This window comes from Bombina bombina, chromosome 11, assembly GCF_027579735.1.
Source record: "Bombina bombina isolate aBomBom1 chromosome 11, aBomBom1.pri, whole genome shotgun sequence".
In the NCBI taxonomy this organism is placed as follows: Eukaryota; Metazoa; Chordata; class Amphibia; order Anura; family Bombinatoridae; genus Bombina; species Bombina bombina.
The window spans coordinates 32,323,563-32,347,705 of NC_069509.1; positions in this window are offsets into that span (position 1 = coordinate 32,323,563).

The window sequence follows — 24,143 nt, forward strand, 5'->3', positions numbered from 1 at the left end:
TTACCTACAATTAAACCTAACACTACACTATCAATAAATAAATTAAATACAATTCCTACAAATAACTACAATGAAATAAACTATCTAAAGTACAAAAAATAAAAAAGAACTAAGTTACAAAAAATAAAAAAATATTTACAAACATAAGAAAAATATTACAACAATTTTAAACTAATTACACCTACTCTAAGCCCCCTAATAAAATAACAAAGACCCCCAAAATAACAAAATGCCCTACCCTATTCTAAATTACTACATTTCAAAGCTCTTTTACCTTACCAGCCCTGAACAGGGCCCTTTGCGGGGCATGCCCCAAGAAATTCAGCTCTTTTGCCTGTAAAAAAAACCATACAATACCCCCCCCCCAACATTACAACCCACCACCCACATACCCCTAATCTAACCCAAACCCCCCTTAAATAAACCTAACACTAAGCCCCTGAAGATCTTCCTACCTTGTCTTCACCCTACCAGGTTCACCGATCCGTCCTGAAGAGCTCCTCTGATGTCCTGATCCAAGCCCAAGCGGGGGGCTGAAGAGGTCCATGATCCGGCTGAAGTCTTCATCCAAGAGGGAGCTGAAGAGGTCCATGATCCGGATGAAGTCTTCATCCAAGCGGGAGCTGAAGAGGTCCATGATCCGGATGAAGTCTTCTATCAACGGCATCTTCAATCTTCTTTCTTCCGGATCCATCTTGCAGACCTCCGACGCGGAACATCCTCTTCTCCCGACGCCTACTAGCCGAATGACGGTTCCTTTAAGGGACGTCATCCAAGATGGCGTCCCTCGAATTCCGATTGGCTGATAGGATTCTATCAGCCAATCGGAATTAAGGTAGGAATATTCTGATTGGCTGATGGAATCAGCCAATCAGAATCAAGATCAATCCGATTGGCTGATCCAATCAGCCAATCAGATTGAGCTCGCATTCTATTGGCTGATCGGAACAGCCAATAGAATGCAAGCTCAATCTGATTGGCTGATCGAATCAGCCAATCGGATTGAACTTGATTCTGATTGGCTGATTCCATCAGCCAATCAGAATTTTCCTACCTTAATTCCGATTGGCTGATAGAATCCTATCAGCCAATCGGAATTCGAGGGACGCCATCTTGGATGACGTCCCTTAAAGGAACCATCATTCGGCTAGTAGGCGTCGGGAGAAGAGGATGTTCCGCGTCGGAGGTCTGCAAGATGGATCCGGAAGAAAGAAGATTGAAGATGCCGTTGATAGAAGACTTCATCCGGATAATGGACCTCTTCAGCTCCCGCTTGGATGAAGACTTCATCCGGATCATGGACCTCTTCAGCTCCCGCTTGGATGAAGACTTCAGCCGGATCATGGACCTCTTCAGCCCCCCGCTTGGGCTTGGATCAGGACATCGGAGGAGCTCTTCAGGACGGATCGGTGAACCTGGTAGGGTGAAGACAAGGTAGGAAGATCTTCAGGGGCTTAGTGTTAGGTTTATTTAAGGGGGGTTTGGGTTAGATTAGGGGTATGTGGGTGGTGGGTTGTAATGTTGGGGGGGCTTGGGTATTGTATGTTTTTTTTTTACAGGCAAAAGAGCTGAATTTCTTGGGGCATGCCCCGCAAAGGGCCCTGTTCAGGGCTGGTAAGGTAAAAGAGCTTTGAAATGTAGTAATTTAGAATAGGGTAGGGCATTTTGTTATTTTGGGGGTCTTTGTTATTTTATTAGGGGGCTTAGAGTAGGTGTAATTAGTTTAAAATTGTTGTAATATTTTTCTTATGTTTGTAAATATTTTTTTATTTTTTGTAACTTAGTTCTTTTTTATTTTTTGTACTTTAGATAGTTTATTTCATTGTAGTTATTTGTAGGAATTGTATTTAATTTATTTATTGATAGTGTAGTGTTAGGTTTAATTGTAGGTAATTGTAGGTATTTTATTTAATTAATTTAATGATAGTATAGTGTTAGGTTTAATTGTAACTTAGGTTAGGATTTATTTTACAGGTCATTTTGTTATTATTTTAACTAGGTAACTATTAAATAGTTCTTAACTATTTAATAGCTATTGTACCTGGTTAAAATAATTACAAAGCTACCTGTAAAATAAATATTAATCCTAAAATAGCTACAATGTAATTATAAGTTATATTGTAGCTATATTAGGGTTTATTTTACAGGTAAGTATTTAGCTTTAAATAGGAATAATTTATTTAATAAGAGTTAATTAATTTCGTTAGATGTAAATTATATTTAACTTAGGGGGGTGTTAGTGTTAGGGTTAGACTTAGCTTTAGGGGTTAATACATTTATTAGAATAGCGGTGAGCTCCGGTCGGCAGATTAGGGGTTAATGTTTGAAGTTAGGTGTCGGCGATGTTAGGGAGGGCAGATTAGGGGTTAATACTATTTATTATAGGGTTAGTGATGCGGATTAGGGGTTAATAACTTTATTATAGTAGCGGTGCGGTCCGCTCGGCAGATTAGGGGTTAATAAGTGTAGGCAGGTGGAGGCGACGTTGTGGGGGGCAGATTAGGGGTTAATAAATATAATATAGGGGTCGGCGGTGTTAGGGGCAGCAGATTAGGGGTACATAAGGATAATGTAAGTAACGGCGGTTTACGGAGCGGCAGATTAGGGGTTAAAAATAATATGCAGGGGTCAGTGATAGCGGGGGCGGCAGATTAGGGGTTAATAAGTGTAAGGTTAGGGGTGTTTAGACTCGGGGTACATGTTAGGGTGTTAGGTGCAGACGTAGGAAGTGTTTCCCCATAGGATACAATGGGCTGCGTTAGGAGCTGAACGCGGCTTTTTTGCAGGTGTTAGGTTTTTTTTCAGCACAAACAGCCCCATTGTTTCCTATGGGGGAATCGTGCACGAGCACGTTTTTGAGGCTGGCCGCTTGCGTAAGCAACTCTGGTATCGAGAGTTGAAGCTGCGTTAAAAATGCTCTACGCTCCTTTTTTGGAGCCTAACGCAGCCTTTTTGTGGACTCTCAATACCAGAGTTATTTTTATGGTGCGGCCAGAAAAAAGCCGGCGTTAGCTACGCGGGTCGTTACCGACAAAACTCCAAATCTAGGCCTTAGGATTTATATTTATTTTACAGGTAACTTTGTATTTATTTTAGCTAGTTAGAATAGTTATTAAATAGTTATTAACTATTTAATAACTACCTAGCTAAAAGAAATACAAAATTACCTGTAAAATAAATCCTAACCTAAGTTACAATTAAACCTAATACTACACTATCATTAAATTAATTAAATAAACTACCTACAAATAACTACAATTAAATACAATTACATAAACTAACTAAAGTACAAAAAATAAAAAAAAGCTAAGTTACAAAAAATAAAAAAATAAGTTACAAACATTTTTAAAATATTACAACAATTTTAAGCTATTTACACCTAATCTAAGCCCCCTAATAAAATAACAAACCCCCCAAAATAAAAAAATGCCCTACCCTATTCTAAATTAAATAAAGTTCAAAGCTCTTTTACCTTACCAGCCCTTAAAAGGGCCATTTGTGGGGGCATGCCCCAAAAAGTTCAGCTCTTTTGCCTGTAAAAGAAAAATACAACCCCCCCCCCAACATTAAAAACCCACCACCCACATACCCCTAATCTAACCCAAACCCCCCTTACAAAAACCTAACACTAATCCCCCTGAAGATCATCCTACCTTGAGTCGTCTTCACTCAGCCGAGCAGCGATGGAACCGAAGTGGACATCCGGAGCGGAAGAAGTTAATCCTCCAAGCGGCGCTGAAGAAATCTTCCATCCGATGAAGTCATCATCCAGGCGGCGCTGAAGAAGTCTTCGATCCGGGCGATGTCATCTTCCAAGAGGCGCTGAAGAGGTCTTCTATCCTTGCAATGTCATCTTCCAAGCCGGGTCTTGAATCTTCCTCCCGCCGACGCGGAACCTCCTTCTTCACCGACGGACTACGACGAATGAAGGCTCCTTTAAGGGACGTCATCCAAGATGGCGTCCCCTCAATTCCGATTGGCTGATAGGATTCTATCAGCCAATCGGAATTAAGATAGGAAAAATCTGATTGGCTGATGGAATCAGCCAATCAGATTGAGCTCGCATTCTATTGGCTGATCGGAACAGCCAATAGAATGCGAGCTCAATCTGATTGGCTGATTCCATCAGCCAATCAGATTTTTCCTATCTCGGCGGTTTAGGGGTTAATACATTTATAAGAGTTGCGGCAGGGTCTAGGAGCGGCGGTTTAGGGGTTAGTAACTTTATTTAGTTGCGGGGGGCTCCGGGGGCGCCGGTATAGGGGGTAGAACAGTGTAGTTTAGTGTGGGTGCTTAGTGACAGGCTAGCAAGAAAGCTGTCAAACAGCCGAAGAGCAGCGAGATCGGATGAGTGATAACTCTCACAGTCCGCTGCTCATCGCCCCGCGGCTTTTTGACAGCTTTACTTGATAACTTAGGCGAACGTATTCAAGGTCCGCGGCGGCGAAGGTAGGCGAGCTTAGGCGGGCATATTGGGCCGGCGAAGGCAGAAAAGTAGACGGCTTGATAACTACCCCCCATTGCCTTTTAAAAGCTTTCACAGCATTTCAGATATGTGTATAGTGCACTAAAAGTTATACGTATGTGGTCATTTCTTAGTTTATAGCATTAGCATTAGTTTAGTGTTTGCTGGGACTACATTTAATATTATTCAAGAATTATAGCCTGGCCTCTGCTGCACAGTCTTAATGCAAAAATGCATCACATCAATAACTGGTAGCAAGACAGTTGTTATTGCTACATGCATAGTACTTGGTATTTTTTTATTTTTTTAGGTTGTGTGTTTAAAGGGACATTCTGATATAAAAATGTCATGCAAAAAATAACATGCTAACATGCAGTATGGGCGCGATCAAATATATACGGCGCAGGTTTCGGCGCAAGCGCGGAAACCTGTGCCACCTGTAATTTCACCTCGCACATCGGGGTATTACATATATTTCGCCGGCATTTCCTAAGTGCCGTAAGTCGGATAAACTAGCGATGTCCAGAAATAAGCGTAAATACAAATTTATGGAGTTGCCAGTGACTTACGGCACTTTAGAAACTGCCGGCGCCTAAGAAAAGTAACAAAAAATTTAAATCTCCCGTAACTGTCTAACACGCCTCCCCAAATAAGCCCGACATGTATAACCCTAATATCCGCAATCCCCCCTCTCACTCCTAATAATAAATGTATTAACCCCTAGACCGACAACCCCCCACAACGCAATATGCCTATTTAAACTATTAACCCCTATATCTGCCATCAAACCCACACTGCAAGTAATAACTAATATTACATTACTAAACCGCCATAGCCCACATAGCCTATTAAATGTATTAACCCCTAATCTGCCACCGCTAACGTCGCCGCCACTATAATAAAGTTATTAACCCCTAAGCCTAAGTCTAACCCTAACCCTAACACCCCCCTAACGTAAATATTATTTAAATACATCTAAATAAATTTACTATTATTAACTCAATTATTCCTATTTAAAACTAAATACTTACTTATAAAATAAACCCTAAGATAGCTACAATATAATTAATAATTACATTGTAGCTATTTTAGGATTTATTTTTATTTTACAGGCAACTTTGTATTTATTGTAACTAGGTACAATAGTTATTAAATAGTTATTAACTATTTAATAACTACCTAGCTAAAATAAATACAAAATTACCTGTAAAATAAATCCTAACCTAAGTTACAATTACACCTAACACTACACTATCATTAAATAAATTAAATTAATTAACTACAATTAGCTAAAATTAAATACAATTAACTAAAATAAACTAAAGTACAAAAAAACCCACTAAATTACAGAAAATAAAAAATAAATTACAACAAGTTTAAACTAATTACACCTAATCTAAGCACCCTAATAAAATAAAAAATCCCCCCAAAATAACAAAATTCCCTACAATATACTAAATTACAAATAGCCCTTAAAAAGGCTTTTTGCGGGGCATTGCCCCAAAGTAATCAGCTCTTTTACCTGTAAAAAAAGAAATACAACCCCCCCAACATTAAAACCCACCACCCACACACACCTACTCTAAAACCCACCCAAACCCCCCTTTAAAAAAACCTAACACTAACCCCATGAAGATCACCCTACCTTGAGCCGTCTTCACCCAGAAGGGCCGAAGTCTTCATCCGATCCGGGCGATGTGGTCCTCCAGATGGTCCGAAGTCTTCATCCAATCCGGCCAGAAGAGGTCCTCCAGACGGGCAGAAGTCTTCATCCAAGCGGCATCTTCTATCTTCTTCCATCCGACGAGGAGCAGCTCCATCTTGAAGACATCTGACGCGGAGCATCCATCCAGACCGACTACTACCCGACAAATGGCTGGTCCTTTAAATTACGTCATCCAAGATGGCGTCCCTCGAATTCCAATTGGCTGATAGGATTCTATCAGCCAATCGGAATTAAGGTAGGAAAAATCCGATTGGCTGATGCAATCAGCCAATCGGATTGAACTTCAATCCGATTGGCTGATTAGATCAGCCAATCGGATTGAACTTCAATCTGATTGGCTGATTGCATCAGCCAATCGGATTTTTCCTACCTTAATTCCGATTGGCTGATAGAATCCTATCAGCCAATTGGAATTCGAGGGACGCCATCTTGGATGACGTAATTTAAAGGACCAGCCATTCGTCGGGTAGTCGTCGGTCTGGATGGATGCTCCGCGTCGGATGTCTTCAAGATGAAGCCGCTCCTCGTCGGATGGAAGAAGATAGAAGATGCCGATTGGATGAAGACTTCTGCCCGTCTGGTGGACCTCTTCTGACCGGATAGGATGAAGACTTCGGCCCGGCTGGGTGAAGACGGTTCAAGGTAGGGTGATCTTCAGGGGGTTAGTGTTTTGTTTTTTTAAAGGGGGGTTTTAGAGTAGGGGTGTGTGGGTGGGTTTTAATGTTGGGGGGGTTGTATTTCTTTTTTTACAGGTAAAAGAGCTGATTACTTTGGGGCAATGCCCCGCAAAAGGTCCTTTTAAGGGCTATTTGTAATTTAGTATAGGGTAGGGAATTTTATTATTTTGGGGGGATTTTTTATTTTATTAGGGGGCTTAGATTAGGTGTTATTATTTTAAACTTCTTGTAATTTATTTTTTATTTTCTGTAATTTAGTGTTGTTTTTTTGTACTTTAGTTTATTTTAGTTAATTGTATTTAATTTTATCTAATTGTAGTTAATTAGTTTAATTTATTTAATGATAGTGTAGTGTTAGGTGTAATTGTAACTTAGGTTAGGATTTATTTTACAGGTAATTTTGTATTTATTTTAGCTAGGTAGTTATTAAATAGTTAATAACTATTTAATAACTATTGTACCTAGTTAAAATAAATACAAAGTTGCCTGTAAAATAAAAATAAATCCTAAAATAGCTACAATGTAATTATTAATTATATTGTAGCTATCTTAGGGTTTATTTTATAGGTAAGTATTTAGTTTTAAATAGGAATAATTGAGTTAATAATAGTAAATTTATTTAGATGTATTTAAATAATATTTAAGTTAGGGGGGTGTTAGAGTTAGGGTTAGACTTAGGTATAGGGGTTAATAACTTTATTATAGTGGCGGCGACGTTGGCGGTGGAAAATTAGGGGTTAATACATTTAATAAGTGTGGGTTTGATGGCGGATATAGGGGTTAATAGACTTTATTAGTTATTGCGGTGGGGGATTGCGGTTGACAGGTAGATAGACATTGTGCATGCGTTAGTTTTTTTTTTTGCAGGCCTTTTCGGGAGTTACGGTGCTCCCATACTCAGCGCAAGGCTTGCTACGGCTGCTTTTTATGGCGAGGTAAAAATGGAGTAAGATTTCTCCATTTTCGCCACGTATGTCTTTCTGCTGGATATTGGATACCGATTTACGACGCGGCCCCATGTTAGCTTATGGGAGTAAATATTGCGGGAAACGGGTGAAATAAACGCGCGTAACTTGTATGCTACTCCGTATATGTAATACCAAAATCGCACAAAAACCGGCATCGCCGGCTTTTGCGGGCAACGCTGCATATGTAATGGAGGCCTATATGTTTAACCCTCCGAAAGAGGTTAAACTTGTATGTAAAGTTCTTGTGTACCAATTTATTGCAGCTTTCAAGCTGGAAACTTCTGTTGAGCTAATCTGGTGCGACAAACAAATGTCAATGCAGATGAGTGGTGGTTTTAGAGCATGACATTTTTCATTGCAATATCCCTTTAAAATGATTTTTTTTTAAAGTGTATTTAGTTTGATCTTAACCCTACAAATAATACATATGGGGCTCCATTACATATGCTGCGTCACCCGCAAAAACCGGCACCGCCGGTTTTTACGTGATTTTGGTATCCTATATACAGCGCTGCATATAAATGCGGCACGTATATTTCACCCGTCGTCCACAATTTTTACTCCCATAAGCTCTCATGGGACCGAGTCACAAATCGTTATCCAATATTCAGTGCAAGGACTTACGTGGCAAAAATGGAGAAATTTGACTCCATTTTCACCTCGCCACACAAGGCAGCCGCAGCAAACCTTGTGCTGAGTATGGGAGCACCGTAACTGCCTGAAAATATAAAACTAACACCTAACGCATGCGCAATATCTATCTACCTGTCAACCGCAATCCCCCACCGCAATAACTAATAAAGTATATTAACCCCTATATCCGTCATCAAACCCACACCGCAAGTAATAACTAAAGTATTAACCCCTAAATCCACCAACCCCAACATCGCAACTACCTAATAAAACTATTAACCCCTAATCCGCCATTAACCCAGAATGCAATAAACCTATTAAAGTATTAACCCCTAAACCGCCAAAGCTCACATAACGCAATGATAATCTATTTATTAACCCCTAAACCGCCAAAGCCCACAATGCTAATCTATTAACCCCTAAACCGCCAAAGCCTACAACGCAACTAGTTAAACACTAAGCCCCCTAACCTAACACCCCCTAAACTAACCCCATTACATAAATTAAACTAAAACTAAGTTACAATTACAATTAAAAAAACCTAGCATTACTTTAAAAATTAAAAAAAATAAGTATAAATGAATCTAAAATTACAGAAAATAATAAAGCTAAAATTAATTACCAATAATTAAAATATTATACCTAATCCCTATGAAAATGACCCCCCCAAAATAAAAACACCCCCTAATCTAATGCTAAACTACCAATAGCCCTTAAAAGAGCTTTTTGCAGGGTAATTCACTAAGTTTAACTGCTCTTTTGCACTTAAAAAAATTCTAAGTCCCCCCAACAGTAAAACCCCCACCCACCAAACCCCCCAAAATAAAAGAACCTAACACTTAAAAACCTAAACTAGCTGTTGCCCAGAAAAGGACATTTGTATGGACATTGCCCTTAAAAGGGCATTTAGCTCTTTTACTGCCCTTAAAAGGGCATTTAACAGCTCTATTGCCAATTGACCATCCCTAATCTAAATAAAACAAACCCCCCAAAAAAACCTTAAAAAACCCTAAGTCTAACCCCCAGGTTGGTACTCACCGTTCCTGATGTCCGGTGGAGAAGGTCCTGTTCCAGGCGGTGAAATCTTCTTCCAAGCGGCGACCTCTTCTTTCTTCTTCCAGGAACCAGCCGGCGCGGAGCGGAGGGCAGAGCTGAAGATCAATGACCCCCGAGCTGAAGACCGGCGACCCTGGAACTGAAGACCAGCGACCCTGGAACTGAATACCGGCAACCCTGGAACTGAAGACCGACGTCCGCGGAGCCATGAAGCGTGGAGGATCCTCTTCTTATGATCTCTGCCGTACACTGAATAGTGAATTCAAGGTACACGATTAAAGATAGTGTCCCTTGAATTCCTATTGGCTGATTGGCAATAGAGCTGTTAAATGCCCTTTTAAGGGCAATGCCCATACAAATGCCCTGTTCAGGGCAATGGGTAGTTTAGGTTTTTTAGTGTTAGGTTCTTTTATTTTGGGGGTTTGGTGGGTTAAAGTTTGGTGAGCTGTTAAACTTAGGGCATTGCCCTGCAAAAAGCCTTTTTAAGGGCTATTGGTAGTTTAGCATTAGATTAGGGGGTGTTTTTATTTTGGGGGGGTCATTTTCATAGGGATTAGGTATAATTTTTTAATTATTGGTAATTCTCTTTTTTATTTTCTGTAATCTTAGATTTTTTTATTTTCTGTAATTGTAGTTTAAAGGGACAGTCTACACCAGAATTTTAATTTTGACTAGACTGTCCCTTTAATTTATACATACGGCTAGATTTAGAGTTTTGTCAGTAACGACCCGCGTAGCTAACGCTGGGTTTTTTTTCCCCGCACCTTTTAAATACCGCTGGTATTTAGAGTTCACAGAATGGCTGCGTTAGGCTCCAAAAAAGGAGCGTAGAGCATAATTTACCGCCACTGCAACTCTCAATACCAGCGGTGCTTACGGACGCGGCCAGCTTCAAAACGTGCTCGTGCACGATTCCCCCATAGGAAACAATGGGGCAGTTTGAGCTGAAAAAAAACCTAACACCTGCAAAAAAGCAGCGTTCAGCTCCTAACGCAGCCCCATTGTTTCCTATGGGAAAACACTTCCTATGTCTGCACATAACACCCTAACATGAACCCTGAGTCTAAACACCCCTAACCTTACACTTATTAACCCCTAATCTGCCGCCCCCGCTATCGCTGACCCCTGCATATTATTTTTAACCCCTAATCTGCCGCTCCGTACACCGCCGCAACCTACATTATACCTATGTACCCCTAATCTGCTGCCCCTAACACCGCCGACCCCTATATTATATTTATTAACCCCTAATCTGCCCCCCACAACGTCGCCGCTACCTACCTACAATAATTAACCCCTAATCTGCCGACCGGACCTCACCGCTACTATAATAAATGTATTAACCCCTAAAGCTAACTCTAACCCGAACCCTAACACCCCCCTAAGTTAAATATAATTTAAATCTAACGAAATAAATTAACTCTTATTAAATAAATTATTCCTATTTAAAGCTAAATACTTACCTGTAAAATAAACCCTAATATAGCTACAATATAAATAATAATTATATTGTAGCTATTTTAGGATTAATATTTATTTTACAGGCAACTTTGTATTTATTTTAACCAGGTACAATAGCTATTAAATAGTTAATAACTATTTAATAGCTACCTAGTTAAAATAATTACAAAATTACCTGTAAAATAAATCCTAACCTAAGTTACAATTAAACCTAACACTACACTATCAATAAATTAATTAAATAAAATACCTACAATTATCTACAATTAAACCTAACACTACACTATCAATAAATTAATTACATAAAATACCTACAAATAAATATAATTAAATAAACTAACTAAAGTACAAAAAATAAAAAAAAGCTAAGTTACAAAAAATAAAAAAATAATTTAGAAACATAATAAAAATATTACAACAATTTTAAACTAATTACACCTACTCTAAGCCCCCTAATAAAAAAACAAATCCCCCCAAAATAAAAAAATGCCCTACCCTATTCTAAAATTAAAATTGAAAAGCTCTTTTACCTTACCAGCCCTTAAAAGGGTCTTTTGCGGGGCATGCCCCAATGAAATCAGCTCTTTTGCCTGTAAAAAAAAACACAATACCACCCCCCAACATTAAAACCCACCACCCACATACCCCTAATCTAACCCAAACCCCCCTTAAATAAACCTAACACTAAGCCCCTGAAGATCTTCCTACCTTGTCTTCACCACGCCGGGTATCACCGATCGGTCCTCCAGAGGGTCCCGAAGTCTTCATCCTATCCGGCAAGAAGAAGTCCAGAAGAGGCTCCAAAGTCTTCATCCTATCCGGGCAGAAGAGGAGATCCGGACCGGCAAACATCTTCATCCAAGTGGCATCTTCTATCTTCATCCATCCGACGACGAGCGGCTCCATCTTCAAGACCTCCGGCGCGGATCCATCCTCTTCTTCCGACGTCCTAACACAGAATGAAGGCTCCTTTAAGGGACGTCATCCAAGATGGCGTCCCTCGAATTCCGATTGGCTGATAGGATTCTATCAGCCAATCGGAATTAAGGTAGGAAAAATCTGATTGGCTGATGGAATCAGCCAATCAGATTCAAGTTCAATCCGATTGGCTGATCCAATCAGCCAATCAGATTGAGCTCGCATTCTATTGGCTGATCGGAACAGCCAATAGAATGCGAGCTCAATCTGATTGGCTGATTGGATCAGCCAATCGGATTGAACTTGAATCTGATTGGCTGATTCCATCAGCCAATCAGATTTTTCCTACCTTAATTCCGATTGGCTGATAGAATCCTATCAGCCAATCAGAATTTGAGGGACGCCATCTTGGATGACGTCCCTTAAAGGAACCTTCATTCTGTGTTAGGACGTCGGAAGAAGAGGATGGATCCGCGCCGGAGGTCTTGAAGATGGAGCCGCTCGTCGTCGGATGGATGAAGATAGAAGATGCCGCTTGGATGAAGATGTTTGCCGGTCCGGATCTCCTCTTCTGCCCGGATAGGATGAAGACTTTGGAGCCTCTTCTGGACTTCTTCTTGCCGGATAGGATGAAGACTTCGGGACCCTCTGGAGGACCGATCGGTGATACCCGGCGTGGTGAAGACAAGGTAGGAAGATCTTCAGGGGCTTAGTGTTAGGTTTATTTAAGGGGGGTTTGGGTTAGATTAGGGGTATGTGGGTGGTGGGTTGTAATGTTGGGGGTGGTATTGTGTTTTTTTTTTACAGGCAAAAGAGCTGATTTCTTTGGGGCATGCCCCGCAAAAGGCCCTTTTAAGGGCTGGTAAGGTAAAAGAGCTTTTCAATTTTAATTTTAGAATAGGGTATGGCATTTTTTATTTTGGGGGGCTTTGTTATTTTATTAGGGGGCTTAGAGTAGGTGTAATTAGTTTAAAATTGTTGTAATATTTTTATTATGTTTGTAAATTATTATTATTTTTTTTGTAACTTAGCTTTTTTTATTTTTTGTACTTTAGTTAGTTTATTTAATTGTATTTATTTGTAGGTATTTGTAGGTAATTTATTTAATTAATTTAATGATAGTGTAGTGTTAGGTTTAATTGTAGATAATTGTAGGTAATTTATTTAATTAATTTATTGATAGTGTAGTGTTAGGTTTAATTGTAACTTAGGTTAGGATTTATTTTACAGGTAATTTGGTAATTATTTTAACTAGGTAGCTATTAAATAGTTATTAACTATTTAATAGCTATTGTACCTGGTTAAAATAAATACAAAGTTGCCTGTAAAATAAATATAAATCCTAAAATAGCTACAATATAATTATAATTTATATTGTAGCTATATTAGGGTTTATTTTACAGGTAAGTATTTAGCTTTAAATAGGAATAATTTATTTAATAAGATTTATTTTATTTCATTAGATATAAATTATATTTAACTTAGGGGGGTGTTAGTGTTAGGGTTAGACTTAGCTTTAGGGGTTAATAAATTTAATAGAGTAGCGGTGAGGTCCGGTCGGCAGATTAGGGGTTAATACTTGAAGTTAGGTGTCAGTGATGTTAGGGAGGGCAGATTAGGGGTTAATACTATTTATTATAGAGTTATTGAGGTGGATTAGAGGTTAATAACTTTATTATAGTAGCGGTGAGGTCCGGTCGGCAGATTTGGGGTTAATAATTGTAGGTAGGTAGCGGCGACGTTGGGGGGGGCAGATTAGGGGTTAATAAATATAATATAGGGGTCGGCAGTGTTAGGGGCAGCAGATTAGGGGTACATAGGGATAACGTAGGTTGCGGCGGTGTGCGGTCGGCAGATTAGGGGTTAAAAATTTTTATTAAAGTGGCGGCAGTGTGGGGGGGCCTCGGTTTAGGGGTACATAGGTAGTTTATGGGTGTTAGTGTACTTTAGAGCACAGTAGTTAAGAGCTTTATGAACCGGCGTTAGCCCAGAAAGCTCTTAACTCCTGGCTTTTTGCTGCGGTTGGAGTTTTGTCGTTAGATTTCTAACGCTCACTTCAGCCAAGACTCTAAATACCGGCGTTAGAAAGATCCCATTGAAAAGATAGGATACGCAAATGGCGTAGGGGGATCTGCGGTATGGAAAAGTCGTGGCTGCAAAGTGAGCGTTAGACCCTTTCCTGACTGACTCTAAATACCAGTGGTAGCCCAAAACCAGCGTTAAGAGCCCCTAACGCTGGTTTTGATGGCTAACGCCAAACTCTAAATGTAGGCGTTAGTTTTTTATTTTTATTTTTAAAGTAATGTTAGTTTTTTTTATTTTAATAGTTAGTAACTTTAGTATTTTGTAATTTAGGTAATGTGGGTTCTTTTAGGGGGTGTTAGGTTAGGGGGCTTAGTCATTTTAATTATTTATTTGCGTTGTGGGCTTTGGCGGTTTAGGGGTTATTACTTTAATAGGAAGTTTGTGTTGTGGGTTAATGGCGGATTAGGGGTTAATAGTTTTATTAGGTAGTTTGCGAGGTTGGGGTTGGCGGATTAAGGGGTAAAAACTTTAATAGGTTAATTGCGGTGTGGGTTTGATGGCGGATATAGGGGTTAATAATTTAATTAGGCTCAAGCATTGTGGGGGGGTTGGCGGTTTAGGGGTTCATACTTTTATTAGTTCCGATGTGGGTTTGATGGTGGATATAGTGGACTTATGTATCGGGCTTATTTTTGGGAGGCGGGTTAGACTTTTACGGGAGATTTAATATTTTTTTTATTTTTCTTAGACGCGGCAGTTTCTTAAGTGCCGTAAGTCACTAGCAACTCCAGAAATGTGTATGTACGCTCATTTCTTGACATCGCTAGTTTATCAGACATATGGCACTTTATGAACTGCTGGCGGGGTTTATTGGATACCCCGATGTGCGAGGTAAAATTACGGGCGGCGTGGGTTGTAGCGCATGCGCTGAAGCCTGCGCCGTATATCAGTGACGTGCAGTCATAGGAGGCAGGTGAGGCAGCGCCTCACCTGTCCTATTTGTGTATTACACTTTTAAATTATGTTTAAATTAAAAAAAAATGTAAGTTTATATTTATATTAAAAAAAAAAATGTACCCCCCCTTACCCCCCCACCCCGACTCTGCCACAGTCGCTACCATATTATTGTAATTATTAAAAGCTGCCTACTGCATCCATATCCATATTGCGCAAAGAAGAGGCTGTGAGCTGTTAAGCTGCCTTCCCATTGCGCAACATGGATATCTTTCTCATTAAGGGTATGAGCCGCAAGAGTTAGCGCCACCCAGGGGTGCTGCTTAAGCTCTACGTGGCCCATACGCTACCAATAGAGGCTTTTGCTCAAACAGCCTCTAGCCAATCAGGTCTCTCATCACAGTCAGTAACATCACGCTTGTGGAGAGCCTGGAGGAGGAGGCAGGTCATATGCTGCGCGGGAACACAGACAGTAGTGAAGATGTTAGCACACATGTGAATGAGTGTATGGTGTGCCCGTGACTTCACTTCAACATACTTGTCCTGACTCCTGCCCTGGAGTCTGGAGGACCTGTTGCCATTTTTCAACTGAACTGACTGCAGTGACTGGTGGTGTAGAAGACAAGACCTGGTAAGTACACGACCAGACTCACCACACAGTGTCACATAAGCCGGCCAGTGACTGATCTGAGTGTAATCCAACAACTCATATGCGGATGTGTGATCTAATTATTACAATATTCTTTCTCTTATGAATCATGTCTGTTTTTATTTATTGCAGGTAAAAGAGTTTTGTTACAAAACTTTTCATTTACCTGCAATAAATAAAAACAGACACAATTCAGAAGAGAAAAGAATATTGTAATTATTGTAATACAGATCACACATCTGCATATGCGAGTAATTTATTATTGTGCCCCAGAGACAGTGGTGGGTGTGTAAACTTTGTGGCTTCTGATTGCAGCGGGCAGCAGTAGTTTGATAACTTTGCAGATGCAGAGAGCAGGACTTCACTACTAATCTGTTTAGCAGTGCGGGATAAGCTCCTCCCCTTTCTTAATATGGCCTGTGTCAACCTGCTCTTCTCTCTGGCTAGCAGTGTAGAGATCCGGTTAAAAGAACTTCCAGACCTGCACCCTGTTCCCCAGGGAGATTCTTTAGTGCTGGCTGGGATAGGCTCCATCCTAACCTGGCTTGTTGCCCCGCTCCTCAGTCTGGACTGCTCTGTAAGTACTAAGTACTGGGTTGAAGGGGAGCAGCACATAGTGACTGTCAGTAAATACTCTGGGACTACACCACACATATTCAGGGGGGAGGTTTACAAGCCATTTGCTGTGAAGTGTGGAAATTTAGAGCAGGTTGTGCATTGCTTACATTCAGCACACCTGGCTATTGCAGTACTGACAGATGTGGTTGTGAAAGGCAGGTAAGGAGGACATCACATGTATTGCCCTTTGTGTTGCTTCCTGGCCAGCAGAAATAATGTTAGTGAGTAAAGTAATAATTTTTAGCAGCAGGACAGGTTTTTACCTTGGTAGGTTTTGAATGCTGTGTTTTTAATTGCACAATTTCAGTCTGATAGCTGCATATGGCTATTAATTGAGGGTTTTTTTAGTTACTATCTGCAAACTATTTTACATCTATATTTAACTCTGTGGCAGTAAAAGTATTGGAGGTTGTGTGTGTGAAATGTATGGTATTGCTTTAATTCTGTTTTTATTTAACTATAGTAATAGAGGAATAGATGTATGTGTTTGGGCTAGATCAGTATACACAGTGCAGGTGTAAGGGTGTGTGTGCCTTTAAGGCATCTTAATTTATTATTGCAAGAGATCTGCTTATCTCCCCCACAGCAGTGAGCAATAGAACCTTTTTTACACTGGTGCTGCTGCAGGAATCATGTGGGTGGAGCTAGAGGTAATGCTGGGCTCTGCTGCAAGTAACTACTATATTATTGCCAGTGCTATAGAGGTCTGAAGCTGTTCACAGTAGCTGTGTCTGTTCTTTGTAGTCTCCCCTCCTCACTGCTTTCATTTCCTCCATTCCCTCTCAGGGCTGTGTGGTGTCTCTCATCCTTCTGGTAGCGATCTCTGCTGTGCAGAGCATGTTTACTGCAGGAAAACTGCTTTCCAAAAGTTAAAATGAACCGATTCAGCAGCTGCTTGCATTATATTGATCCCATTAAAACATAACTCTAATTGTTCTGTCTAAAAGTATGAGGTTGCCTGTATATGTAGGTTTTCCCATGGTACCTGTGTTGTTTTTTTGTTGTTGTTATATAAAGTGACATTTTGAGATGTATTTGGGGGGGGGATCTGTGCATCTGTATGTGAGTGTGTGTGCATCTGTATGAGTGTGTGTGCATCTGTATGAGAGTGTGTGTGCATCTGTATGAGAGTGTGTGTGCATCTGTATAAGAGTGTGTGTGCATCTGTATAAGAGTGTATGTGTGCATCTGTATGAGAGTGTGTGTGCATCTGTATGAGAGTGTGTGTGCATCTGTATGAGAGTGTGTGTGCATCTGTATGAGTGTGTGTGTGCATCTGTATGAGAGTGTGTGTGCATCTGTATGAGAGTGTGTGTGCATCTGTATAAGAGTGTGTGTGCATCTGTATAAGAGTGTATGTGTGCATCTGTATAAGAGTGTATGTGTGCATCTGTATGAGAGTGTGTGTGCATCTGTATGAGAGTGTGTGTGCATCTGTATAAGAGTGTGTGTGCATCTATATAAGAGTGTATGTGTGCATCTGTATGAGAGTGTGTGTGCATCTGTATGAGAGTGTGTGTGCATCTGTATGAGTGTGTGTGTGCATCTGTATGAGAGTGTGTGTGCATCTGTATGAGAGTGTGTGTGCATCTGTATAAGAGTGTATGTGTGCATCTGTATGAGTGTGTATGTGTGCATCTGTATGAGAGTGTGTGTGCATCTGTATGAGTGTGTGTGTGCATCTGTATGAGTGTGTGTGTGCATCTGTATGAGTGTGTGTGCATCTGTATGAGAGTGTGTGTGCATCTGTATGAGTGTGTGTGTGCATCTGTATGAGAGTGTGTGTGCATCTGTATAAGAGTGTGTGTGCATCTGTATAAGAGTGTATGTGTGCATCTGTATGAGAGTGTGTGTGCATCTGTATGAGAGTGTGTGTGCATCTGTATGAGTGTGTGTGTGCATCTGTATGAGAGTGTGTGTGCATCTGTATAAGAGTGTGTGTGCATCTGTATAAGAGTGTATGTGTGCATCTGTATGAGAGTGTGTGTGCATCTGTATGAGAGTGTGTGTGCATCTGTATGAGAGTGTGTGTGCATCTGTATGAGTGTGTGTGTGCATCTGTATGAGAGTGTGTGTGCATCTGTATGAGTGTGTGTGCATCTGTATGAGAGTGTGTGTGCATCTGTATGAGAGTGTGTGTATATCTGTATGAGTGTGTGTGTGCATCTGTATGAGTGTGTGTGTGCATCTGTATGAGAGTGTGTGTGCATCTGTATGAGAGTGTGTGTGCATCTGTATGAGAGTGTGTGTGCATCTGTATGAGAGTGTGTGTGCATCTGTATGAGTGTGTGTGTGCATCTGTATGAGTGTGTGTGCATCTGTATGAGAGTGTGTGCATCTGTATGAGTGTGTGTGTGCATCTGTATGAGTGTGTGTGTGCATCTGTATGAGAGTGTGTGTGCATCTGTATGAGAGTGTGTGTGCATCTGTATGAGCAGTGTGTGCATCTGTATGAGCAGTGTGTGCATCTGTATGAGTGTGTGTGTGCATCTGTATGAGTGTGTGTGTGCATCTGTATGAGAGTGTGTGTGCATCTGTATGAGTGTGTGTGCATCTGTATGAGAGTGTGTGTGCATCTGTATGAGAGTGTGTGTATATCTGTATGAGTGTGTGTGTGCATCTGTATGAGTGTGTGTGCATCTGTATGAGAGTGTGTGTGCATCTGTATGAGTGTGTGTGTGCATCTGTATGAGTGTGTGCATCTGTATGAGTGTGTGTGCATCTGTATGAGAGTGTGTGTGCATCTGTATGAGAGTGTGTGTATATCTGTATGAGTGTGTGTGTGCATCTGTATGAGTGTGTGTGCATCTGTATGAGTGTGTGTGTGCATCTGTATGAGTGTGTGTGCATCTGTATGAGAGTGTGTGTGCATCTGTATGAGAGTGTGTGTGCATCTGTATGAGAGTGTGTGTGCATCTGTATGAGTGTGTGCATCTGTATGAGAGTGTGTGTGCATCTGTATGAGTGTGTGTGTGCAACTGTATGAGTGTGTGTGTGCATCTGTATGAGTGTGTGTGCATCTGTATGAGAGTGTGTGTGCATCTGTATGACTGTGCATCTGTATGAGTGTGTGTGTGCATCTGTATGAGTGTGCATCTGTATGAGTGTGTGTGTGCATCTGTATGAGTGTGTGTGTGCATCTGTATGAGTGTGTGTGCATCTGTATGACTGTGTGCATCTGTATGAGTGTGTGTGTGCATCTGTATGAGTGTGCATCTGTATGAGTGTGTGTGTGCATCTGTATGAGTGTGTGTGCATCTGTATGAGTGTGTGCCCATCTGTATGAGAGTGTGTGTGCATCTGTATGACTGTGTGCATCTGTATGAGTGTGTGTGTGCATCTGTATGAGTGTGTGTGCATCTGTATGACTGTGTGCATCTGTATGAGTGTGTGTGTGCATCTGTATGAGTGTGTATCTGTATGAGTGTGTGTGTGCATCTGTATGAGTGTGTGTGCATCTGTATGAGTGTGTGCGCATCTGTATGAGAGTGTGTGTGCATCTGTATGACTGTGTGCATCTGTATGAGTGTGTGTGTGCATCTGTATGAGTGTGCATCTGTATGAGAGTGTGTGTGCATCTGTATGAGTGTGTGCGTGCATCTGTATGAGTGTGTGCGTGCATCTGTATGAGAGTGTGCGTGCATCTGTATGAGAGTGTGTGTGCATCTGTATGAGAGTGTGTGTGCATCTGTATGAGAGTGTGTGTGCATCTGTATGAGAGTGTGTGTGCATCTGTATGAGTGTGTGTGCATCTGTATGAGTGTGTGTGTGCAACTGTATGAGTGTGTGTGTGCATCTGTATGAGTGTGTGTGTGCATCTGTATGAGAGCGTGTGTGCATCTGTATGAGTGTGTGTGCATCTGTATGAGTGTGTGTGCATCTGTATGAGTGTGTGCATCTGTATGAGTGTGTGTGTGCATCTGTATGAGTGTGCATCTGTATGAGTGTGTGTGCATCTGTATGACTGTGTGCATCTGTATGAGTATGTGTGTGCATCTGTATGAGTGTGCATCTGTATGAGTGTGTGTGTGCATCTGTATGAGTGTGTGTGCATCTGTATGAGTGTGTGCGCATCTGTATGAGAGTGTGTGTGCATCTGTATGAGTATGTGTGTGCATCTGTATGAGTGTGTGTGCATCTGTATGAGAGTGTGTGCATCTGTATGAGTGTGTGTGCATCTGTATGAGAGTGTGTGTGCATCTGTATGAGTGTGTGTGCATCTGTATGAGTGTGTGTGTGCAACTGTATGAGTGTGTGTGTGCATCTGTATGAGTGTGTGTGTGCATCTGTATGAGAGTGTGTGTGCATCTGTATGAGAGTGTGTGTGCATCTGTATGACTGTGTGCATCTGTATGAGTGTGTGTGTGCATCTGTATGAGTGTGCATCTGTACGAGTGTGTGTGCATCTGTATGACTGTGTGCATCTGTATGAGTGTGTGTGTGTGCATCTGTATGAGTGTGCATCTGTATGAGTGTGTGTGTGCATCTGTATGAGTGTGTGCGCATCTGTATGAGAGTGTGTGTGCATCTGTATGACTGTGTGCATCTGTATGAGTGTGTGTGTGCATCTGTATGAGTGTGCATCTGTATGAGAGTGTGTGTGCATCTGTATGAGTGTGTGCGTGCATCTGTATGAGAGTGTGCGTGCATCTGTATGAGAGTGTGTGTGCATCTGTATGAGAGTGTGTGTGCATCTGTATGAGAGTGTGTGTGCATCTGTATGAGTGTGTGCGTGCATCTGTATGAGTGTGTGTGTGCATCTGTATGACTGTGTACGTCTGTATGAGTGTGTGTGTGCATCTGTATGAGTGTGTGCATCTGTATGAGAGTGTGTGTGCATCTGTATGAGTGTGTGTGTGCATTTGTATGAGTGTGTGTGCATCTGTATGAGTGTGTGCGTGCATCTGTATGAGTGTGTGCGTGCATCTGTATGAGTGTGTGTGTGCATGAATCTGTATGAGCATCTGTATGAGTGTGTGCATACATCTGTATGAGTGTGTGTCTGCATGCATCTGTATGACTGTGTGCATCTGTATGAGTGTGTGTGTGCATCTGTATGAGAGTGTGTGTGCATCTGTATGAGAGTGTGTATGCATCTGTATGAGAGTGTGTATGCATCTGTATGAGTGTGTGTGTGCATTTGTATGAGTGTGTGTGTGTGTGCATCTGTATGAGTGTGTGTGTGCATCTGTATGAGTGTGTGTGTGTGCATCTGTATGAGAGTGTGTGTGCATCTGTATGAGAGTGTGTGCATCTGTATGAGAGTGTGTGTGCATCTGTATGAGAGTGTGTGTGCATCTGTATGAGTGTGTGTGTGCGCATCTGTATGAGAGTGTGTGCATCTGTATGAGTGTGTGCATGCATCTGTATGAGTGTGTGTGTGCATGCATCTGTATGACTGTGTGCATCTGTATGAGTGTGTGTGTGCATCTGTATGAGAGTGTGTGTGTCTCTGTATGAGTGTGTGTGTGCATCTGTATGAGAGTGTGTGTGCATCTGTATGAGAGTGTGCGTGCATCTGCATGAGTGTGTGTGTGTGCATCTGTATGAGTGTGTGTGTGCATCTGTATGAGTGTGTGTGTGCATCTGTATGAGTGTGTGTGTGTGCATCTGTATGAGTGTGTGTGTGCATGCATCTGTATGACTGTGTGCATCTGTATGAGTGTGTGTGTGCATCTGTATGAGAGTGTGTGTGCATCTGTATGAGAGTGTGTGTGCATCTGTATGAGAGTGTGTATGCATCTGTATGAGTGTGTGTGTGCATCTGTATGAGTGTGTGTGTGCATCTGTATGAGAGTGTGTGCATCTGTATGAGTGTGTGTGTGCATGCATCTGTATGAGTGTGTGCATCTGTATGAGTGTGTGTGTGCATCTGTATGAGTGTGTGCGTGCATCTGTATGAGAGTGTGCGTGCATCTGTATGAGTGTGTGCGTGCATCTGTATGAGTGTGTGTGTGCATCTGTATGAGTGTGTGCATGCATCTGTATGTGTGTGTGTGTGTGCATCTGTATGAGTGTGTGTGTGCATCTGTATGAGAGTGTGTGTGCATCTGTATGAGAGTGTGTGTGCGCATCTGTATGAGTTTGTACATCTGTATGAGTGTGTGTATGCATCTGTATGAGTGTGTGTGTGCATTTGTATGAGAGTGTGTGCGCATCTGTATGAGTGTGTGTGCATCTGTATGAGAGTGTGTGTGCATCTGTATGAGTGTGTGCATGCATCCGTATGAGTGTGTGTGTGCATGCATCTGTATGAGTGTGTGCATCTGTATGAGTGTGTGCATGCATCTGTATGAGTGTGTGTGTGCATGCATCTGTATGAGTGTGTGTGTGCATGCATCTGTATGACTGTGTGCATCTGTATGACTGTGTGTGTGCATCTGTATGAGTGTGTGTGTGCATCTGTATGAGTGTGTGTGCATCTGTATGAGTGTGTCCGTGCATCTGTATGAGTGTGTGTGTGCATCTGTATGAGTGTGTGTGTGCATCTGTATGAGAGTGTGTGTGCATCTGTATGAGTGTGTGCATGCATCTGTATGAGTGTGTGTGTGCATGCATCTGTATGACTGTGTGCATCTGTATGAGTGTGTGTGTGCATCTGTATGAGAGTGTGTGTGCATCTGTATGAGTGTGTGTGTGCATCTGTATGAGTGTGTGTGTGCATCTGTATGAGTGTGTTTGTGCATCTGTATGAGTGTGTGTGTGCATCTGTATGAGTGTGTGTGTGCATCTGTATGAGTGTGTGCATCTGTATGAGTGTGTGCATCTGTATGAGTGTGTGTGTGCATCTGTATGAGTGTGTGTGTGCATCTGTATGAGTGTGTGTGTGCATCTGTATGAGTGTGTGTGTGCATCTGTATGTGTGTGTGCATGCATCTGTATGAGTGTGTGTGTGCATGCATCTGTATGAGTGTGTGTGTGCATGCATCTGTATGAGTGTGTGCATCTCTATGAGTGTGTGTGTGCATCTGTATGAGAGTGTGTGTGCATCTGTATGAGAGTGTGTATGCATCTGTATGAGAGTGTGTGTGCATCTGTATGAGAGTGTGTGTGCATCTGTATTAGAGTGTGTGTGCATCTGTATTAGAGTGTGTGTGCATCTGTATGAGAGTGTGTGTGCATCTGTATGAGTGTGTGCATGCATCTGTATGAGTGTGTGTGTGCATGCATCTGTATGAGTGTGTGCATCTGTATGAGTGTGTGTGTGCATCTGTATGAGAGTGTGTGTGCATCTGTATGAGAGTGTGTGTGCATCTGTATGAGAGTGTGTGTGCATCTGTATGAGTGTGTGCGTGCATCTGTATGAGAGTGTGCGGGCATCTGTATGAGTGTGTGCGTGCATCTGTATGAGTGTTTGCATGGATCTGTATGAGTGTTTGCATGCATCTGTATGAGTGTTTGCATGCATCTGTATGAGTGTGTGTATCTGTATGAGAGTGTGTGTGCATCTGTATGAGTGTGTGTGCACCTGTATGAGACTGCGTGCTCTTAACTAGTGATGTCGCGAACTGTTCTGCCGCGAACAGTTCCCGGCGAACATAGCTTGTTCGCGTTCGCTGCGGCGGGCGAACTCATGGGATGTTCGATCCGCCCCCTATTCGTCATCATTGAGTAGAACTTTGACCCTGTATCTCACAGTCAGCATGCACATTCCAGCCAATCAGCAGCAGCCCCTCCCTTCCAGACCTTTCCACCTCGAGGACAGCATCCATTTTAGATTCATTCTGCTTGTGCTTTCTTAGTGAGAGGAGGGACAGTGTAGCTGCTCCATATTTAATAGGGAAATTTAGAGCTAGGTTAGTGTATTTAGAGGCCTCTACAGTGCTGAAGGACTCATCTGATCTGTGCTGTAAGGACAGCACCCCAAAAAGCCCTTTTTAGGGCTAGAACATCTTTTTTATTTTTTTTATATTTTTTTTCTTTGTAATCTAATTCCATTTGCCTGTCTGGCAGCTTTTTTGTCAGGCTCACAGCTTATACTTAATGTGCCTAC